This window comes from Dasypus novemcinctus, chromosome 13 (genome assembly GCF_030445035.2).
Source record: "Dasypus novemcinctus isolate mDasNov1 chromosome 13, mDasNov1.1.hap2, whole genome shotgun sequence".
NCBI lineage: Eukaryota > Metazoa > Chordata > Mammalia > Cingulata > Dasypodidae > Dasypus > Dasypus novemcinctus.
Genome location: NC_080685.1, coordinates 8,573,409 through 8,595,306, shown reverse-complemented (window position 1 = coordinate 8,595,306; position 21,898 = coordinate 8,573,409). Strand labels below are relative to the sequence as shown.

At 41.2% G+C, this 21,898-nt stretch overlaps 1 pseudogene; it reads right to left on the bottom strand.

The window, feature by feature from the left end:
* Positions 1-17,459: 17,459 nt before the first annotated feature.
* Positions 17,460-20,342, bottom strand: LOC101432319 (spartin pseudogene; annotated as a pseudogene).
* Positions 20,343-21,898: the final 1,556 nt, after the last annotated feature.

The window sequence follows — 21,898 nt, the reverse complement described above, 5'->3', positions numbered from 1 at the left end:
CTTTTTTGATGTATGAATTTATGGCTATAAATTTCCCTCTTAGTACTGCTTTTGCTGCATCCCATAAATTTTGGTATGTTGTGTTATCATTATCATTTGTTTCAAGGTAATCATTGATTTCTTTTGAGATTTCCTATTTGACCCACTGTTTTTCTAAGAGTGTGCTGTTTAATTTCCAAATCTTGGTGTGAAATCTGGGCCTCTGGCCCTTGCAGATTTCCAGCTTCACTCCACTGTGGTCAGAGATATTATTTTGTATGATTTTGATCTTTCTGAATTTATTAAGCCTTTCTTTGTGGCCTAGCATATGGTCTATCTTGGAGAATGATCCATGTGCACTTGAGAAAAATGTATATCCTGCTGTGTTTGGGTGTAATGATCTGTATATGTCTATTAGATCCAGCTCCTCTAATATACTGTTCAAATATTTTGTTTCTTTAGTAATTCTCTTTTGAGATGTTCTGTCCAGAGTTGATAGTAGTGTATTAAAATCCCCCACTATAATTGTAGATGCATCTATTCTTTCACTTAGTTTTTCCAGCGTTTGCCTCATGTATTTAGAGGCGCCCTTGTTAGGAGCATAAATATTTATGATTGTTCATTCTTCTTGACAGATTGTCCCTTTCACTAAGGTGTAGTATCCTTCTTTGTCTCTCACAATTGTTTCACATTTAAAGTCTATTTTGGCTGATATTAATATAGCTACTCCGGCCTTTATTTGATTATTGTTTGCTTGTAAGATTGTTTTCCAACCATTCACTTTCAGCCTCCATGAGTCTCTGGGTCTAAGATGCATCTCTTGTAGACAGCATATAGATGGGTCATATTTCCTTATCCAATGTCCCAGTCTGAATCTTTTGATAGGTGAGTTTAATCCATTGACATTCAGTGTTATTACTTTCAAGGAATTATTTATGTTAGCCATATTTTGATTGGACTTGTGTTTGTCATATTTTGTTTGTTTGTTTTCCTTCTCTTTTGTCTTTTTTGTTGCTATTACTCTCTCCTCCAACTCTGCCTGTCCTGTTTTTTCCTTTCTTCCTGCAGAACTCCCTTTAGAATTTCTTGAAGGGGAGGTTTCTTGTTGGCATACTCTTTCAGTTTCTGTTTATCTGTGAATATTTTGAACTCTCCATCATTTTTGAATGCTAGTTTAGCTGGATAGAGTATTCTTGGTTGGAAATTTTTTTCTTTTAGTACCTTGATTATATCATACCACTGCCTTCTTGCCTCCATGGTTTCAGATGAGAAATCAGCACTTAATCTTATGGAGCGTCCCTTGTATGTGATGGTTTTCTTTTCTCTTGCTTTTAGAATTTTCTCTTTGTCTTGAGCGTTGGATAATTTGACAAGTATATGTCTTGGGGTGGGCCTGTTGGGGTTTATGATGATTGGGGTGCGCTGTGCTTCTTGGATATGTACATCTGTCTCTTTCAGTAGATTTGGGAAGTTTTCAGCCATTATTTCCTGCAACACTCCTTCTGACCCCTTTCCCTTCTCTTCTCCTTCTGGGATGCCTATAATACATATGTTTGAGCGTTTTGCATTGTCATTCAGGTCCCTAAGTCCTAGCTGGATTTTTTCTATCCTTTTATTGACCAATTCTACTATCTGTTTGATTTCTGATGTACTGTCTTCCACATCACTAATTCTCTGCTCTGCCTCTTCTAATCTGATATTTGCTGCGAGTGTATTTTTGATTTCTTGAACTGTGGTGTTCATTCCCATCATATCTGTTATCTTTTTGCGTATGTCTGCAATTTCCCCTCCAAGTGTTGTCTTCATGTTGTTAAACTCTTTCTTTACTTCATTAAATTTGTCGGTGATATATGTTCTGAGATCTTTAATTACTTGTGTGAAGTTCTGCTCCCCTTCCTGGTTTTTAGTTTGTTCATTGGATTCAGCCATGTTTTCCTGATTACTGGTTTGGTTTGTAGATTTTTGTTGCTGTCTGGTCATCATTTTATCTTGATGGGTTTAATCAGTTCCTTAGCTTCTTTGTCTAGTATTGGGGATTAATTAGCTGTTGTTTTTGCTTAAGTGTTATATCTTCTCTTTGTCACTTTGTTCTTCTTATTCTAATTTCTTATTGCTGGTTGAGTTCACTTTAAAAGAATGTATTAGTATCAGGGCTAAGGCAAATGTGTAAGCAAGGAAAAAGTGTAAAGTAGTATTGCTGTTAACAGAGCAACAATATGAGATCTGGGAGGATGGATATTAGATTCATGTAAGTTATGTAGAGTTATAGCAGTAGGTAGAGTACCTATAATGAGGTAGTCGACTGAATATGGGAGGAATATGGTATGAATTAAAAAGCTAGTGTTTTCATGAGCAAGGGATAGAGAAAAGAAAGGCAATAGTTTCAAGAGTGGATAAAAGACAGAAAACAAAACAAAGGTATTAGAAATTAAGAGTTAGACACTTTGGGGATCAAAGAAAGGGAGGTGGAATATAGGAGAGACAGTAGATGATGGAGGATATCAAGATGTTGGGGAAAGGGGATAGTGTAGGTAGCCAAAATCAATTCACACAGAAATGAAGCAACGGAGGATGAGGAAACCCAGCAAATGTGAGGTGTTCCCTGCAGCACCTATTGTATAATTAAGATAAAATAAAATAAGAAGAAAATGAGGGACAAGAGAGAAAAAAAAATAGGGAAAAAAGAAAGAAAGAAAAAGGGGGTGGGTAAAGGGAGGCGAACAAGTAAGGAAAAGAAAAAAAGATATAGAACAACCACAACAGCAACAACAAAAAGCCCCCTAAATAACTGAAAAAAAAAAAAAGACTTTGGGGGATACGCTGGGAGAAAAGACTAGGAGATAATGCAATGTTAGCAATCAGGACAATAAAAAATAGAAAAATAAAATAAAAAACAAAACAAAAGAAAAAACTCAAACGTTGAGGGCTAGGACATTCAAGGACCTCAGATGGACCTCAGGGCATGATGGATTCAGGGATGGAAAGTCTGTGATATTAAAGACTCAAGAGGTGTGAGTCTCTGGGGTGTAGGCCACCAGGGTTTAGGGGACTCAGACCTGGCAACCTCAAATTCAGTTAACAGGGAGCCTGGGAGCACCGCAGTGCAACACAGCCTTCAGGGATCCCCGCAGCTGGGTGCCAGCCCTATGGGAGAGGTTACATCCGCAAACTCTGACCTATGTGTCTGAACCCTGCAATTCACTCACTCACTCGGGTCTATTCTGCGGATGTATCACCAATTGGACTTCAGGACACCTCCCACCCTGTAAGCCCCCGGAATGGCCACCTGGGGGCACCTCTACACTGCAGCCAATTTAATGATGCAGATCAGTAGCCAGGCCCAGGGGTGGGGCTCCAGCCGGAAACGCCGATAACAGAGTCCAAAACCAAAATTCCCACGCTTCGCAAAATATTCCCCTAATCAGCTTCCAGACGTCTCCCACCCTGCCAGTCCCTGAAACAGCCTCCTGGTGATGTCTCTTTATTGTGAACAATTTAAGGCTGCTGCAGATCGGCAGCCGGCCTTGGGGGGCGGGGCTCTAGCTGGAAGCGCTATTATTTGTGTCCGCAATCAAAAATTCCCCGCCTCACAATAAAACTCCTGTTTGTCTCCCCAAATCGGTCTGCGAAGGCCTGCCCTGTTAGCCCCCCAATAGCCCACTCAGGACTTATGAATTCCCCAGTACCGCAGAGCCTCCAGGAATCGCCGCCCACCCCAGGAGGGAGCGTCCTGTGTGCAGCTCCCATCTCCGTGTAATAGAGCCTCAATTTTATCTTATACACGAATTTTCTCTGTTACCTTCCCACCAAATGGATGTCCAGACACCTCCTGCCCTGCAAAATCCCGAAACAGCCTGGTCCCGAAGCATTTCCAACGCTGCCCAGCTGCTTCTTTGCAGGAGAGACTACCAGGTAAGCTCACTCAGCCACCATCTTGCCCTTCTTTTCCCATATCTGTTCTTTTAAATCCACTAGTTATTTCTCCTTTATTTCCCTGAAATATTAAAGGAATTTGATTATGAAGGGAGAAAGAAAATTCTGTTGCCATTTTCTCTTAATGATCAAACATTCTTTTCCAACACTTAGTTTCTGAATTCCCAGCAGCTTTATGGTGAGAATAGTAAGACCATAGCTTCTAGCCTTTCTGTGGTATTTTCCCAAAATATAAAAGCTCCCTTCCTCCCCCATACACTTAGCACAATTCTGTACCTGTATTCTGATTTTAACTGAACAATATTTGACTTCATACTTTCATAATTGTTAGACGTAATTTTATTGATCATTTCTTACCATCCTTTTGACACTCCCTAATCATAGATGAGCATGTATTCCAGAAAATTATCTTACCTTTATAGGCAGAAAAATAAAAGTCACTATATCACATAACACTTTTTCATTCTTTATAACTCTCCTTGGCAGAGGGTAAAACTGAAAACTAGAGGATTTGTATCTATGATTGCTTTGGAACTTTCCTCTGAATTTTTTCAAGTGAGGGTCACCCACTACTTTTTTCTTCAGGTACGGGGGCCAGGGATTGAACCTGGGACCTTGTATGTGGGAAGCCAGCACTCAACAGTTGAGCCACATTAGCCCCTGAGTTGATTTGTTTGTTTTGTTTTTTAAAAGATTTATGTATTTAATTTTTAAACCCCTCCCCGCCTCGTCTGTTCTCTGTGTCCATTCGCTGTGTGTTCTTCTGTGTCTGCTTGTATTCTCATTAGGCAGCTCTTGGGAACCAGTCCCGGGACCTTTTGGAGTGGGAGAGAGGCGATCATTCTCTTGCACCATATTGCTGCATCTCTTATCTTCCCTCTGTATCTCTTGTTGTGTCATCTTGCTGCACCAGTTCTCTGCATCAGCCAGCATTCCTGCGTGGGGCAGCCCTCCTGTGCAGAGTGGTACTTGGCGCAAGCCAGCACTCTACGTGGGCCAGCTCACCACACGGGCCAGCTTGCCGTTACCAGGAGATCCTGGGCACCCAACCCCGAACTTCATATACGGTAGATGGGAGCCCAATTGTTTGCACATGAACTTCCCTTGTTTGTTTTTTAAGAGGCTCTGGGAACTGAACCCAGGACCGCCCATGTGGAAAACAGTTGCTCAACTGCTTGAGCCACATCTGCTCCCCCCACAACTTTTAATCTTACTAGACTTTATTTTGAATGGTTTTAGACTTACAGAAAAGCTGTAAAAATAGTAAAAGGGTTCCTTTTATACCTCTCACCTGGCTTCCCCAGATGCTAACATCTTGCTTAACCACAGTGTAATTATCAAGAAGAGGAAAAGCACATTGATGTGACATTACCTAAACAACTGTCTTTCTGTAAATGTCCCCAATTTTTCTCTACTATTGTCCTTTCTCTGTTCCGGAATTCTTTCCAGGATCCCACATTGCATTTAATTGTCAGTTTTCCTTAGACTCTTCCAGTAGTAACAGTTTCTTAGTCTTTCCTTATCTTTTATGACCTTGAGTCTTCTGAAGAGGACCGAGCCACTGTTTTGAAGAACGCTCCTCCACCTGAGTCGGCCTGCTATGTCCTCATGCAGCTTTGTCAGGAGCTCCACAGAAATGATGCTGCGGTGTCCTTCTCGGTGCGTAACATCAAGGGTTCCTGATGTTTACACCTTATGACTGCTCCTGTTTACCTCGATCCCTTATGCTGGTGTCTGCAGGTTTCTCTCTCTCCGTTTGTAGTTAATAAATTTCTTGGGGGCCGTATGTTAAGACTATGCAAATCAGGTTTCTCCTAAATTTTTACCCACTAATTTTTGCACTTGTGGATCTTGTCTGCAACAGTTATACTGTGGTGTCTGCCTAATGGTGATTTTCTAATTTCCTCTTTTCTACACTTGTTAATTGGAATTCTACTCTAAAGAAGAGCTATTTCTTTTCCCTATTTATTTGTTTATTTATGTAAGTAGTATGGAATTATGGAAATTTCTTTTATTCCATGTGCCAAAATCCAATCCTACCATTACTTACTTTGCAACTCGGTTTGTTCCAGCTTTGGCCATTAGGAACCCCTTCTGGCTACCTGTTGTGTTCTTTCAACAAACCTTCATCTTTCTCTGGGTTTCCTTACTTTCTGGTACCACAATATGTTTTTCACATTATATCTCCATGATCTCCAACCATTTCTGTAATAAAATAAAACTGATTCTGTGAGCACAGAGTATCAGCTTTGAAGTGTGAAACTGAGACACTGTGACTAATAATTACCTACTTTATAAATTAGTTCAGATAAATGTCACAAGCTATACAATTGCAAAATAAGAATTGCCTGTGCATTGGCGATGCCAATGTCAGATAATAATAGCGGGTAACTGAACATTAACCGAATACTATCCATAAATGAAAAATAATAAATTTAATTCATGCCTCTGCTTAGGGAATTGTGTGCATGCATGGGTGTGTGTCTCCAAATGAACCTAGGAATACTTCAGATCATGAAGCTGATACTATGATGGTTTGAAGCTGGATGGACCCCAGAAGATTACGTTCTTAAAGTTAGTCCATCTCTGTGGGTGTAGACCTATTGTAGGTGGGAACTTTGGATTAGCTGACTTCAGCTAAGGGCCTTTTGATTAGATTACATAAGTCAGGTGGGTCTTAATCCTTTTACTGGAGTTGTTTATAAATGGGATGAATTCAGATGATCAGAGAAAGCCAGAAGCTGAAGCACAGAAACCCGGAAGAGAAGAGAGAGACCAGCAGATGCTGCCATGTGCCTTGTCCTAGGACAAAGGAGTCCAGGATCACTGGTAATCAGTCTTCAGGGAGAAAGCATCACCTAATGATGCCTTGATTTGGACATTTTCATGACCTCAAAACTGTAAGCTCGTGAGATAATAAATTCCCATTGTAAAAGCCAACCCATTTTTGATATATTGCATTTTGACAGCCTAGCAAACTAAAACAGAAGCTATGTTTTTTTCCATCCTACATAAACTCTCAGTTCCATAGATACAATGAATGATTATTGGGGGTGAGCTGGAGGCCTGAGCGACTTGTCAATCAGCTGACATAAGAGGAGAGTGAGTAATGATAACAGGCTGCACAGAGATAAAGTACCAGACAAGAAATGACCAATGGGAATCAAGTTCCAATGCCATGCTGGTATTTTGGGGGAAGATTTATAGTAACAGGATGAGTTTATACACATTAAAATTTATTGAGGCAGAGGATAATGAGGATGCAAGCTGGATGACTCCTACTAGCATATTTTATGCAATAAGAATGATATATCACAAGCATGGAACTATTGCAATAGCAATACTTTAGAACATGCACTGCAACTCTGTCCCTGCACCATGCAATTAGAAGCATTCAGTTAGAAGCTGAAGGTGGTATGCGATTCCTGATCATCTACTGACTATACATCAAAGGGACCCTTGGGTAGAAGCTGAGGTGGCAGCAGTGGTGGAGAGGCTGGTGATGGGCTTGCAGTCCAAAATCTTCAGACCCTGGCTCTGCTGCCTGCTGGTCCTGCAGCCACAGGTAGAGGACTTAGCTTTGCAAAGCTTGTTTCCTCTTGCAGAATGGGAAGAGAACAAAGCCACAGGGTTGTTCCTTGTGCTGGAGTAAGTCCCACAATGTGAATGACCTAATAAATGTGACCTGCAGTTCTCCTGGTGAGAGTGTAGGCACCCTACCTGATGGAGACAGCCACTCTGCACTGCTGACTCGAAGCCCGCTACATCACAATGCCCGCTGAGGACAGGGACCATGTGCATTTTGTCTGCCTCTGTACACCAGCGTCCTGACAGCACCTGGAACATAATAGGCACTTTGGTTTGTTGAAGGAGTAAATACGTCATTTGAAACACTTCTTTACGAATACTTGGATTCAAGGCAATAATCTCAGCTACATCAAAGTGTTACCTATTAAATCGTTAATATCTTGGCTTATAGTAATAAACCAAATTAGCTTCAGGGACTTAGCCATATCTTAGGGGAACGGGACATAGTTGTGATGACAGGAGGTCGAGAGCATGGGGCATGCTGCTCCAGGAAGGTGTGGCTATGGCGTTGGGGTGGAGGGCGGGGGTTGCTGAGCGCCATGAGGGAGCTAGAGGGAGCTAGAGGGAGTTAGTGCACTGGAAGAGGAGCGCTCAGACCTGGAACAGGGCTGGTGAGAGCAGTCACCAAAACCAGGCGTGGATGGCTTCCCAGGGGTGAGTTCTGTACTAAACAACTCTTAATATAGTGGATTCTAGGCGGCGGACTTGGCCCAGTGGTTAGGGCGTCTATCTACCACATGGGAGGTCCACGGTTCAAACCCGGGGCCTCCCTGACCGGTGTGGAGCTGGCCCACGCGCAGTGCTGATGTGCGCAAGGAGTGCCCTGCCACACAGGGGCGTCTCCGCATAGGGGAGCCCCACGTGCAAGGAGTGCACCCATAAGGAGAGCCACCAGCGCGAAAGAAAGTGCAGCCTGCCCAGGAATGGTGCTGCGCACACGGAGAACTGACACAACAAGGTAATGCAACAAAAAGAAACACAGATTCCTGTGCCGCTGACAACAACAGAAGCGGACCAAAAAAAAAAAGGAACATGCAGCAAATAGACACAGAGAACAGACAACCAGGGTGGGAGGTGGGGGGGGGGAGGGGAGAAAAATAAATAAATAAATCTTTAAAAAAAAGCCTATATAGTGGGTTCTATATATTACTTGGGGGAAGATATTCTGGAAATAATCGTATATTGGACTTGGATAGTATTTCCCAGAGGTGCAACCAGAAGGGGATAGACACCCATTTTTGTGGGTCCCTCAAACCAGTTGTCTCTGAAGCCCAGACCTCAGAAGCTAATACATGCAGAGAAGCTCAAGAGAAGGGGGACAGAAGAGAGGGAGCTGGAGGAGAGAAGTCAAGAAACATGGTGCCATCGGTTACCAGGGGTGCCTTCCAGAGCTGCTGCTCTACCCCATGACCCTCGGCTTAGCCAGAGTCCTCAGATAACTTTTTGTTCGTTTGTTTTTTTAAGGTTCCGGGGCCGAGGATTGAACCCAGGACCTCATATGTGGGAAACCGGCACTCAACCACTGAGCCGTATCGGCTTCCCTGAGTTGGTTTTTTTTTGTTTCTTTTGCTTGTTGCTTTTTTTTTTTTTTTCCTCAAGAGGCACTAGGAACCAAACCCAGGACCTCCCATGTGGGAGGTGGGAGCTCAGCCACTTGAGTCACATCCATTCCCCTCAGGTAACTTTTAACATTTTTCTGTTTTCTTTCTCACCCACAACTCTCAGATACAATTGCCTTTGAAAGGTACTCCTCTGATACGTAAACGTTTCTGCAGAGAGACATTTTTAGAATCTGAATGCTATTGTGTCAGAGAAATATTTATGGAGAGAAATTGGGTAAATTGAGGGTATGAGCCCCAGAAGACAAGAAAAATTGACTGGCAAGTGCTAAAGTTTTTATGAGTAACTGTGGTGATTCTTTGTCATTATACTTTGTTCTGTCCTCTGTCACAGTTGTTTTGATTTGTGGCTTTTGTCAGTGAATGAAGTTAGTTGTCCTTATTTTTAGGAAGAGATTCAGAGTATTGAAATATTTCAAATGCCAATGATGTTAAATTTCTTGAATATTGTCCCTTTCTAGCGTCTGATGAGTCATTGGACTACCTTTCTGTCCCAAGAACATTCTGATGATACCAGTCTTAGTCACGAAACCATCGCTGTGGCAGGTGGGGAGGGCAGGGGATGGGAAGAAATCTACACAATGAGAAAGCCCTGGATGAATCTTAAGGTTGGAATCATTAGTCACAGTTGTGAAGCAAAGTTATTTTGAAGCAGATTTTCAAATCTACAAATGCTCAGCTCCCTAGTTACCATTCCATTCCCAGATGGACAACGTTTTGGGGCTCTGGGGATATGTTGTTTGGATGCTGTGCTTTCATTGTTTAATTTCTTTTCCACCAGCATGATGAACGGGGTTTGGGAGAATTATACTTTGTATAGTCATTGAAAGTAAATCCTGATATGCTCTGTTATACCACAAAAGCATAAAGTTATCTGGTTGGATATAAACTCAAACAACAACAACAACAACAAAAGTTTTGTAAACCTTCACATGCAGGAGACTGGCCTCAAATATTGGTTGATTAGTGAAATATTTGCAGGAAAATTATAGTGATCGTGATAAACTGTTGAAATAGCTAAACAAAAGAATGTTTTTCAAATATGATATATCAAATAGTTCTTCCATAAGAATTAAAGGAGACAACTTCCCTATTAGATTACAACAGATCTAAATAGACCACAATGTTGTGACTTTCATTTTCCAATGTGGAAATGAATTAAAAGTGGAATAACAGGTAGCACTGACTTTGTTTTTCACTGCACCTTAGAGCAGAGTAGTTAGGGATATGATAATGGACAAGGAGGATGACCTTAATGGTGAATGTTATAAACTTGTCTCATTTATTAATAAACAAATTCAAACTCAAAGAAATGGGAGAGGAATGTCTCTGCTATTAAACAAACATTCATTGAACAAATCTGTGTTTAGGATTTACTATGACTTTGGCTCCTTGTTCGGTCCAAGAGTTAAAGGATAGAGAAGATGGTTTTGACCCCCAAAAAAGAGGTTTGCTTAGGGCAGCATGGGAGACAAGCACGGTATGGGAAAATAACCCCAGCAAGTAATCCACTGATAAATGTTTTTATACTTCCTGTTAGTGCCTCCATTCACACAGAGGTAAAAGCATTATTTGGAAAGGTCCTTCAGTAGGTCCTCCTCCAGCTGGGCCCATCTTTAAGCCATGCAGGATAATTGGTCTTTGTGGACTTTATTGAAAACCATCAAGCCTCAGAATTTCACCACTTTTCTGAAGAACCTGACACTTCGATCTGTGTTAGATGGGGGTTTTTCTTCTTTCTCTCTGATTTTTATTTTTATTTTCGGTCATCAAAGGCCTTATGCTTTGACCTTGTCACTAAGCGATTTCTCTTTTGTTAGAAGAGAAAAACATTCTTTTTTTTTTTTTTAATATTTATTTATTATTATTATTTTTTAATTACATTTAAAAAAATATATGAGGTCCCATTCAACCCCACCGCCCCCGCCCCCCACTCCCCCCACAGCAACACTCTCTCCCATCATCGTGATACATCCATTGCACCTGGTAAGTTCATCTCTGAGCATCACTGCACCCCATAGTCAATGGTCTACATCATAGCCCAGACTCTCTCACGTTCCATCCAGTGGGCCCTGGGGGGATCTACAGTGTCCCGTAATTGTCCGTGAAGCACTATCCAGGACAACTCCACTCCCGAAAACGCCTCCACATCTCATCTCTTCCTCCCGTTCCCCACACCCAGCAGCCCCCATGGCTACCGTTCCCACACCCATTCCACATTTTCTCTGTGGACATTGGATTGGTTGTGTCCATTGCACACCTATGTCAAGTGAGGGCTTAGATTCCACATGGGTACTGGATGCACTCTTCCCGCTTCTAGTTGTAGACACTCTAGGCTCCATGTTGTGGTGGTTGACCTTCTTCAACTCCATGTTAGCTGAGTGGAGTAAGTCCAATAAGTCAAAGTGTAGGAGCTGAAGTCTGTTGAGGCTCTGGGCCTGGGTGTCATATTATCAGTCCAGAGATTCAAATCCCCTACATATATCTTAAACTCAGCACCAACTACAATTTCAATAAAGTAGCATGCAAGTCTTGTGAAAAGAGATCCCCTCTGAGTCCATTTCCATCATGCAGAAACACCAGCTCCAAAGAAGGGCCATCTGTCATGGCAGTGAACCTCAACTGCCATGACCATAGAACCCGTGGGTCTCTTTATCCCTCAAAAGAACCAATACCTGGGGTTGTGTCTACCTTATCTGTCTCTTAGACTCTGTTCAGTTGTACATAGGGGTATTCCTTCCGACAACCTCCAGACTCTTTTTTGGAGACTCACAGCCTTATAATCTCATTTCTTCTTTCCATTTCCCCCTTACATTAGGTCAAACCGCTTCCCGAAGTCATGTTATTATATGTAGACAGGTATATTCTGCTGTTCCGCATTGAATCTTTAATTCAAGGTCATTTTCTAGTTGCTTCTTCAGCTGGTATGTGGTAGTGATCCCTCGGTGCCAGGGAGGCTCATCCCCGGGTGTCGTGTCCCACGCTGGGGGGAATGCATCACATCTACACGCTGAGTTTGGCGTGAGAGTGGCCACATTTGAGTAACATGAAGGCTGTCAGGAGGAAACCCCCAGGCACAATGCTACTCTAGGCCTTGTTCTTATTGCAGGTGCATAGGCTCAAAAGTGTAGCCATTAGTATCAAGAGCCCACTGTTGGGCCCTCCTTCCTTCCTGGTTCTTGCCGTTGCACCTGGAGGATTGCCGCTGCTCTCCCAGGGCCCACAACAGTGACCCCCCGGCCAGGAGCCCAGTACCCCCCCAGCTGTTGTTTTTAATTGTTTCCACTATGGGTATATATAGACATTACCATATACCCTGGGCATATGCCCTGTATAACTCCCTGTCAACCATATATATCCTGTCAATAACATCCCATATCAGTATTCCTCCGCTGCCATTGTTGAACCACTCTGTGATCCAAAACTTCCCGTAAAGTGAATCCCAACATCATGTCAGCTTCAGAAGAGTCTTAGATCACCAAAATTCATATATACAATATACAGTATTTCCCCAGATCCACCATAAAACCTTTTCCCTTCCACAGCAATAATCTTTTAACTTATTCATATCATATTTCCTGAAACTGATGTACAGATTCCGAAACTATAGTTTTCAAACAAGGTAACATTTGTGCTTACTATGTGGTCCATACTTTAGGTTGTACAGTTTTCTAAATTTTTTAGTTATCCTATGTTTTGTCTTATGGTTTTCATTATTAGTCTGTCGTCCCCTATATGTTTTTGGTGTAATATTAGCTGTTTTATATTCATCCTCGTGTACTCTCACATGACTCCTCTTTTGCCCCCTTATTTACCTTTGTTCTATCCATTGCACGTCCATTTTCCCCTCCCCTTAGTGCCCACAACGCCTGCCAATCTAATGCCCTGGGAGCCGTCCTTTCTCACGAGAGATACAGTTCTCTCTATTCGACGGCATTAGTCTTCCCCAGGATATGGGTCCACCCCACCCAATGGTAGAACCCACCTTGGCAAAATGAGCCTTCAGCTATTCCCTCCGGAGTCCGTCCCGCATCAGACCATACCCCCTGAGCGTCCTAACCAGGTGACCCTCCTACTTATACTTTGATACGTTTTACTCAACATTTAGTTCTCAACGAACTTCTGGCACTCTCCCATGTTTGTATGTTGCCCCTCCCTCCCACCTATTTCTTGGACCATATTACCCCTCTTCCCATCCCCAGCCCCCCTCAAACCCAGAAAACCCCACCCGAAGGTAACCCCTTGCCCCCATTTTGTCCCTTCTTTGTGCTCATACTTACCCCCAGCTCATCACAGATTCCACCCCTACAGACATTAACTCACATCCTTCCTCCACCCCCCGATTTCCAGTAAGCCACTTTTCCAGACTCTAGCTCTCTGAGGCAGTTAACTTATTTCATATCATTGAGGTCATATAGTATTTGTCCTTCAATGCCTGGGTTGCTTCACTTAACATAAGATTCTCAAGGTTCATCCATGTTATCACGTGCGATTGTAGTGTATTGGTTCTTACAGCTGAGTAGTATTCCATTGTGTGTATATACCACATTTTATTGATCCACTCATCTGTTGATGGACTTTTGGATTGATTCCAACTTTTGGCGATGGTGAACAATGCTGCTATGAACATTGGTGTACATATATCGGTTTGTGTCCTTGTTTTCAGATCTGATGGGTATATACCCAGCAGTGGTATTGCTGGGTCATATGGCAAATCTATGGATAATTTTTTGAGAAACTGCCAAACTGTCCTCCAGAATGGTTGGATCCTTCTGCATTCCCACCAGCAATGGATGAGTGTTCCCCTTTCTTCACATCCTCTCCAGCATTTGTATTCTACTGTTTTTTTCATGGCTGCCAATCTTATGGGAGTAAGATGGTATCTCATTGTAGTTTTGATTTGCATTTCCCTGATAGCTAGGGATTTGGAGCATTTTTTCATGTGCTTTTTAGCCATTTGTATTTCTTCTTTGGAGAAGTGTCTGTTTAAATCTTTTTCCCATTTTTTAAATGGGTTGTTTATCTTTTTGTTTTCGAGATCTATGAGTTCTTTATATATGCAAGTTATAAGTCTCTTATCAGATATATGGTTGCCAAATATTTTCTCCCATTGTGTGGGTTCCCTTTTTACTTTCTTGACAAACTCCTTTGAGGTGCAGAAGGCTTTAATTTTGAGGTAGTCCCATTTATCTATTTGTTCTTTTGCTGCTCGTGCTTTTGGTGTGATATTCATGAAGCCATTTCCTATTACAAGGTCCTGTAGATGTTTCCCTACACTGCTTTCTAAGGTCTTTATGGTCTTGGCTCTTATATTTAGGTCTTTGATCCATCTTGAGTTGATCTTTGTATAAGGTGTGAGATGGTAATCCTCTTTCATTCTTCTACATATGGCTATCCAGTTCTCCAGGCACCATTTGTTGAATAGGCCATTCTCTCCCAGTTGAGAGGGTTTGGTGGCTTTATCGAATATTATATGGCTATATACATGAGGTTCTATATCTGAACTTTCAATTCGATTCCATTGGTCTGTGTGTCTCTCCTTATGCCAGTACCATGCTGTTTTCACTACTGTAGCTTTGTAGTATGTTTTGAAGTCAGGAAGTGTGATTCCTCCTATTTCGTTTTTCTTTTTCAATATGTCTTTGGCTATTCGGGGCCTCTTTTTATTCCAAATAAATTTCATAGTTAGTTTTTCTAGTTCCTTAAAGAAGGCTGTGTTGATTTTTATTGGGATTGCATTGAATGTGTAGATCAGTTTTGGTAGGATAGACATCTTAATAATATTCAGTCTTCCTATCCATGAACAGGGAATATTCTTCCATTTATTTAGGTCTTCTTTGATTTCCTTGAACAATCTTGTATAGTTCTCGATGTATAAGTTTTTTACCTCTTTAGTTAAATTTATTCCTAAGTATTTGATTTTTTTATTTACTATTGTGAATGGTATTTTTTTCTTGATTTCCTCCTGATCTTGCTCATTATTGGTGTATAGAAATGCTACTGATTTTTGCGCATTGATCTTATAACCTGCGACTTTGCTAAACTCATTTATGAGTTCTAGGAGCTTTGTTGAAGATCTCTCAGGGTTTTCTATATATAGGATCATGTCATCTGCAAATAATGAAATTTTGACTTCTTCCCTTCCAATTTGAATGCCTTTTATATCTGGTTCTTGTCTCAGTGCTCGAGCCAGTACTTCCAAGACAATGTTAAATAGGAGCGGAGACAATGGGCATCCTTGTCTTGTTCCTGATTTTAGAGGGAAGGATTTCAGGATTTCGCCATTGTAAACAATGTTGGCTTTAGGTTTTTCATATATACTCTTTATCATGTTCAAAAAGTTTCCTTGTATTCCGATCTTTTGGAGTGTTTTTATCAGGAAGGGGTGCTGTATTTTGTCAAATGCCTTTTCTGCATCTATAGATATAATCATGTGGTTTTTTTCTCTCAATCTGTTTATATGGTGTAAATTGGTCTGTAATTTTCCTTTCTTGTGGTGTCTTTGTTTGGCTTTGGTACTAGGGTAATGTTGGCATCATAGAAGGAATTAGGCAGTGTTCCTTCTGTTTCGATTTTTTGGAATAGTTTCAACAGGACTGGTGTTAGTTCTTTCCGGAATGTTTTGTAGAATTCACCTGTGAAGCCGTCTGGCCCTGGGCTCTTCTTAGTTGGGAGATTTTTAATGACTGATTCTATCTCTTTGCTTGTGATTGGTTTGTTAAGATCATCAATTTCTTCTTTCATCAGTTTGGGCTGCTTATGTATTTCTAGGAATTTGTCCATTTCCTCTAAATTGTCATTTTTTTTGGAATATAGTTTTTCAAAGTATCCTCTTATGATAGTCTTTATTTCTGTGGGGTCAGTGGTGATATCACCTTTCTCATTTCTTATTTTGTGTATTTGCATCTTTTCTCTTTTTTTCTTTGTTAGTCTCGCTAAAGGTTTGTCAATTTTGTTGATCTTCTCAAAAAACCAGCTCTTGGTCTTGTTTATTTTTTCAAGTGCTTTCTTATTTTCTATTTCATTTAGTTCTGCTCTTATCTTTGTTATTTCCTTCCTTCTTCTTCCTGTTGGGTTACTTTGTTGTTGTTTTTCTAATTCCTTCAAATGTGCAGTTAATTCTTCAATTTCTGCTCTTTCTTCTTTTTTGATATATGAATTTATGGCTATAAATTTCCCTCTCAGTACCGCTTTTGCTGCATCCCATAAATTTTGGTATGTTGTGTTATCATTATCATTTGTTTCAAGGTAGTCATTGATTTCTTTTGAGATTTCCTCTTTGACCCACTGTTTTTCTAAGAGTGTGCTGATTAATTTCCAAATTGTCGTGTGAAGTGTTGGTCTCTGTCCCTTGCAAATTTCCAGCTTGACTCCACTGTGGTCAGAGATATTGTTTTGTATGATTTCGATCTTTCTGAATTCATTAAGCCTTTCTTTGTGGCCTAGCATATGGTCAATCTTGGAGAATGTTCCATGTGCACTTGAGAAAAATGTATATCCTGCTGTGTTTGGGTGTAATGATCTATATATGTCTATTAGATCCAGCTCTTCTAATATACTGTTCAAATGTTTTGTTTCTTTAGTGATTCTCTTTTGAGATGTTCTGTCCAGAGTTGATAGTGGTGTATTAAAATCCCCCACTATAATTGTAGATGCATCTATTCTTTCACTTAGTTTTTCCAGCGTTTGCCTCACATATTTAGAGGCGCCCTTGTTAGGAGCATAAATATTTATGATTGTTCGATCTTCTTGACAAATTGTCCCTTTCACTAAAATATAGTATCCTTCTTTGTCTCTCACAATTGTTTCGCATTTAAAGTCTATTTTGTCTGATATTAATATAGCTACTCCTGCCTTTTTTTGGTTGTTGTTTGCTTGTATGATTGTTTTCCAGCCATTCACTTTCAACCTCCATGAGTCTCTGGGTCTAAGATGTGTCTCTTGTAGGCAGCATATAGATGGGTCGTATTTCCTTATCCAGTGTCCCAGTATTTTAAGACTAAGGACTAAGATCCTTCATATTCTTTGCCTTGATTATGATTAGAAGATTTCTTTTCTAATAATTTAATTTCTTGGCTTTTTAATATTTAAAATTCCAATGACTGAATCCTAAAATAAGTTTCTTTATACCAACAATGAACTTATTTGCCTATATTTTAGTCTTTGTAAAGTTTCAGCCTTTTGGAAAAACCTACAGAGGTAGATATGATTAAATCATTTGCTGAAGTACTTTTTTGCCCATTAAGCTAATAATGACCACTTTTACGTTTTATACATTACTAATTATATCCCCAAATTTCCTAAACTCCTACTAGATTAATACCAGTTCAAATCCGAAAGTCTTGAAAATCCACTTGTATTCATTTTTATACATAAAAGACCATCCCATTTTTAACAAAAGTAGCAAAAAATTTTATATAACCTCATCTTAGTTTTCATGATCAGTCTATTCTATTTTGAAAATCTTTGAAAGTGTTATCTGTTTATGATCACAGTTTTTGTTTAGCTTACACACTGAAAATTCTGAGAAGCACCTAGAAACAAAATCCACAATTAGTGCAAAAAGAGGGGATAATATCTTAAGTCATTCCTCCTAAGGGACGACAAACTAAGGCTACTAAATGCCAAATTTTATGTAAATATATAATTTCCTACTTTGCTTTCTGAAAGATAGCAAATTAAATATATAATTTCCTACTTTGCTTTCTGAAAGATAGCAGATACAAAAATAGTTTAACATTAGGTTTAATGAGATTTATAGCACATGTATTATTAGTCTTATTTTAACTGCAAAAATATGTTAGCCACATTTAGAAAAAAAATACTTAGAATACAACTGTCTCTTTCTAAAGGCATGATGCAAGAATACTGATTCTTTTCTTTGTAAGTAGAATACATGCCGTGAGAGTTAAACAGTTGCTTTGTAGGAATGAATGCACTTAAAAAACCCTGGCTGACTGTGGGGAAGTCCACGTTTGCCGGGTTAGCAGAGCTGGCCCACCACACGAAAGGCCAGGGGCCTCGCGGTGGACCGTCACTGCTCTTTCTTCTTGGCCTCACTCTTCTCTGGGTCCCCCTCCTCATCCTTTCCCAGCTCATCTTTCTCCCCAGCAGAGTACACATTAGCTCCTTTCTGCTGACTTTTCCCCTGAGAACCATCAACTATTTTATAGTCCTCCAGGAGGGCGTGGCCTGTTTGCTTTGCAGTTTTCTTCACCATCGCTCTGACACCAATGTTGTGGATGTTATAGGCAGTCATACCAACGTTGATGGCAGAATCCACTGCGTCGTGTGTCGCTTCTCCCGCATTATGCCCATATTTGTATCTGACAGTTTGTACAGTCTCTGCAGAAACATTGTTAACAATGCATTTAGCTGCACATTCCAATCCCTGCCAGATGGTTGAAAATCCTTGAACACTACTTGCCGCTATGACCAGCGCACCATCCAGAGGGGACTTCCCATCTTTGTCTTTTTTAAGAGACTCTGGAACAAGTTTACTTCCATGCTTCTTGACATGTGGAGCTAGTTCTTTTCCAACACAATTTGCTACAGTGCAAACTCCGTCAACCAGGAACTGGCTGACTTTCGCTGCTCCTCCTGTAGCCTGCTTTGCTAGGTGAAGTCCCCTGCTCACAGCTGGGCTAACTTCCACGGGTTTTTCTTCTGGTTGAATACGTTCTCGGAGTTTAGAAGCACCTTTCTGAATTGCTTTGCCAGTAAATTCAGCACCTTTAACTAAGCCCCAACTCACCCAGGAAGCACCTGACAAAATGTTTTGAGCCACTTTCTCACTCCATTCAGGTAATTCCTTTGCTTTTTCTTCTGATACTGGTTCACAGGGTACAATGTGACTCAGATTAACTTCTTCACTTGAAGTATTCTTAGCCTTTTTCCCACGTTTTTCTTTATGACGTACATCCTTATTGCCTTGGTCCAAAGAAGGACCCAACTGTCTCACATCAGTGCCAGAGGCTTCCTTTAACTGGTCAGAGGAGTGCCTCATTCTTCCAGGGATTTGGAATTCGCTTTCTCCTTCAGCCCTATTCCAGTTGGCCTGGAGCCGAAGGTCAGACATTTGTCTTAAAAGATCCTCAAAGAGTTCTCTGTCATCTTCAGGTAATTCAGATGACAAGACGACCCCCACAAAGCACCCTGATGCTTGTAACATTGTATCAGGAAACATGTAGGCTCCTGCAGTACATTTCAGAACTGGAGATCTATCAGGAACTAGAGGATATAACCAGTCACAAACCTGAAGAAACCCAGGAGGACGGTTCAGAACCGTATCGAGAGAATTATCCAAGAACCTCACAATGCGAAGATAACCAGGATATGAAGGTGCGCTAACCTTCCCCTGCTGGGTTTACAAAAAAAATCTGTACTCCATTTGGTATCAAGATCAACTCATCGGCATCAAGCCCCAGGGTCTCAAGAGGAGGTGGCTGAGAATGGTTCCTGTAGAAGTTCTCCCCAACTGAGGAATATTCTCCCGAATCTGTCCCGTAGGACACAGTGTAGTGGCCCTCGGCGGCCTGAGGGGTGTAAGCAGGAGGCGCCTCTGCGGGGCAGCTGGGAGGTGGCCTGCCCAGAGGCGCCGGCCCAGGTGCCGACCCCACGCTGGCATCGGAGGTGCTTCCGTTTACTTCAGGGTGCTGAGGAGCAGAACTGAAGACCTGAGCTTCCGCTGGCTTGTCTGACATTTCTTTAGGGGGAAATTCTGGATATAATTTGGGCACCTCCTGAAGATCATTCTGTAGAGAAGTGGCGAGACCTTTCTCCAGAATCTCCAACCTGGCCCGCACGTTCTGTAGAGTTTCTTTCATCTTCTGCTGCATCTGTCTAGCAGACTCCCAGCCAGGCCCCATGTGCTCGGGCTCTGCTGACAAAACGCTGATTCCTCTGAGCAGGTGTCCTATTCCTTGCTTATAGTAGTTTTTGGCTTCTTCCTTCTGACCTAACTCATCCGTATTCAATCCTTTATTAACAAATAAGAAGGCCTTCTTGTAGGCCTCTCTAATGATCTTAATTTCAGCAGCTTCTCCATTTTGTGGCTCTTGCTCCATTTCTTCTAACGGGAGGTGGCGGGACGTAAGTCCGCTTCAACCCCGGAGTTCCCCGAAAACAACCTGCGGGCAGGAGCGGAGCGAGGGAGGGAGGGAGGGAGGCCCCGGAGAGTCACGAGCGCCAACGGCCCGGCGCCGGCCCTAGCCCGGGCCTCCCCGAAAAACATTCTTAAGGAAGGAAACAGCTCTCATTTTTTCAGTCCTATGGTCCTTTAATAATTCAGTTTAGGCCTATTTTCCATTATGTGTATTTTCTCTAGAACTTTTCATTTTAGAAGAGAGGCACAGAGACGGAGAAAACTTTGTGTTGTAAAGTGGACATGGTGCGTGCTAAGAATGCATAAATAACACATAAAACTTTGCACGTCTAAGAATAGACTCAACAATGCATAAAAACGTCACGTGTCTAAGAACCGGCTCAACAATGCATGAAAGCCTCCGTGTTTACACTGTGACAGACACTCTGCTGGCAACTGGGTCTGCAAATGCACATCAGCTGTGGCCCTGTTCTGCTGTCTGATGGTCTAGGAAAGGGAGACAAATAATCAGACAAATATTCCAAAGAGTGTGCTAAGATTTTATGGGTGTCAAATGAATATATATGCAAACTCCCAAGGCTGAAGTTAGGCACAAAGAGAAGGGCCTGTTCCAGGGGTCTCTATAAAGACTTCATGGGAGTAGTGGCCCTGGAGGCTACTGAGGCGAGGAACGATGGGGCAGGAGATGGCTGTGACAAAGTACCCCTGTCCCCATCCAGCTGTGCATCTGCTATGGAGCTTTGAGAGTGAGAGAGATGCATAGGGGACAAATCAAGAGAAGCTCCTTTTCTTCCGTCTTCTGAAATGTATTGCCTAGCCTATGGGCCATCTGGTAAACTTCCACGTGCTGTTATTGAGTGTGGTGCTCTATAAATGTTGGTTAGGTCAAGTTGGTTGATAATACTGATTAGATCTTTTACATCCTTCCTGACACATTTGCCTACTAATTCTTGTTTACCTGCCTACTTTTTGGAGATTTTAATCTTCAACCCTGAGTGTGGATTTATCTATTTCTCCCTTTGGTTTTGTCAGTTTTTGACTTATCAGTTTTGAAGATGTGTTATTGTGTACATTAGAATTATGCCTACTTGATGAATTTCCCCTTTGACCATTATCAAACCTCCCATTCATCTCTTGTAATATTCTTTGTCTAAAAAATCTATGTCATGATTGTTTTGTAAGTTCACAACCTCTCTAATAAAAATTACATATCAAAAAAATCTATACCAGCTTTATTATTTACATGGTATATCTTTTTCCATCCTTGTATTTTCAACTTATTTGGGTTATGAGATTTAAAAAGGATTTATTTAACAGTTAACATGCATATGTTTTAACACAGAATTGAATCTTGCTTTTAAATTAGTTTGCCTTTTAATTGAGTGTTTAGTTCACATACGTAAAATGTAACTGTTGATATGGTTGGGTTTAAATCTATCATCTTGCTAATCTTTTATTTGTCCCTTCTGTATTTTCTTTCTCTGCTATTTCTTTCCTTTCTTCTTCTGGATTATTTGGATAGGCTTAGTATTCCATGTTATTTTCTTTATTGGCTTCTCACCTATACATTTTCCTATTATTTTTAAATGGTTGCTCTAACAACATGTATCTTTAATTTATCAAGGTCTATCTAGGGACACTCATGGCACTTCATATTTCTCACTGACCCTTCCAA